Raw genomic sequence first — 1,679 nt, 5'->3', positions numbered from 1 at the left:
ACACAAACAAGAACATAATAAATTTAAAAAAAAACAAGATGAAGTAGGATTCCGAACGACCAATGAAAATATGAAATGAAAATCCTACTCGTGACGCAAATTCTACTCTACATTGCAAGGTGATCCGTAATTCTTACATAATAACATTAAAAGTACAATGTAGAGTAGAATTTGTGTCACGAGTAGGATTTTCATTTCATATTTTCATTAGTCGTTTGGAATCCTACTTCATCTTACTTTTTTTTAATTTTTTTATGTTTTTAGTACATGGTCTTGAGTCAAATTTTACCTAAATTGAAAAGTTGTGGATTCTCCATTTTTATAATTTTTCCTAATGCATATACATGTTCTTATGTTATGTAGAAAGTTTGAGCTGATTCCAATCAAAGTTAGATTTTTTATGAATTTTTAAAGTTGCTTAAAAATCGTGTCAATGTCCTTGTACTATAGTACAGGAATGTTGGCCAAATTTTGCCAAAATTTAAAGGAGAGAAATCTTAGATTTATAATATTTTCTGATACATATATATTGTACATGTTCTTATGTTGTGTAGCAGGTTTGAGCTGATTCTGACCAAATTTGGATTTTTAATGAATTTTTAAAGTTACTCAAAAATTTGTGTAAAACATGATTATTGACAAATGTAATGAGATGCAAATGATATTCACGAGCATAATACTCAATGCAACATCATGGGGCCTCTCTAAGTCACTAGAACAATTCCAACATGTGGAGTTAACTTCAATTAATTAACTGTTACTACTACATGTATATCCTTGCTTGTTTAGAATGAGTCAAATGTTTAATTGTTTATACCGTATAGCGGGAAATTTTGGAGGGACTAAAATTTGGCGAATTGCTAAATTTTGGTGATTGGCAGATTTTATTTTGGCGAATTAGTGGCCACGTGCCATTGAGCATGCGTATAATGGCTCAAAATGGTAGATTTTATTTTGGCGAATGGCTATCAATATGCCAAATTCACCAAATTTAATTCCCTCCAAAAGTTCCCTCTCTACAGTATTGATAGTTTAAGACAGTGTTAAGTTTATAAGTTAACCATTCCAAAATTGTATAGATTACTCTCTATTTATGTATATACCATATTTGCTTGATTAAAGGGATACTGGCACAGTTTACAGAAGAGCTAGTACATGGAAAGTTTATAAATAAAAAAATGGCTGCGGTGTACAAACGCTACACAAGTACATGTTAAATAGCAGCTCAGTGTATGTACAATGACATAAACATAAACATAATGTACATAAACTATACAATGACATCACTTTAATACAATAAATAAATCAATTCACATGCACCATCATATACCAAGCACATACTTACATCCAGTCATCATTTAGTGTACATTAGCAAGAATAACATTAACCTTCCTCTACCTGTCATGACATGAACCATATGTGTGTACATTTACCACACAATAAGCTGACAACAGCCTACACAGGGTATCATATGTTTGACTGTAAGATACAATGAACTAGCACATGATAGACAAGAGGACATGATAGGCAATGTGCTTAAGTACATGCTTTATAGTGATCAGTATTAAGTATAGACTCAGTAATTATACATACATTATTATTATTATTCATACAATGTTCATTAGGTCAGTACAGTGTTCTTAGAGTTAGTGATAATGATGATACTCCCCACCAGTACC

The sequence above is a fragment of the Amphimedon queenslandica genome, unplaced genomic scaffold, assembly GCF_000090795.2.
Source record: "Amphimedon queenslandica unplaced genomic scaffold, v1.1 AMPQUscaffold_12737, whole genome shotgun sequence".
Lineage (NCBI taxonomy): Eukaryota > Metazoa > Porifera > Demospongiae > Haplosclerida > Niphatidae > Amphimedon > Amphimedon queenslandica.
The sequence above is the reverse complement of the archived record's forward strand: the minus strand, read 5'-3'. Positions refer to the sequence as shown.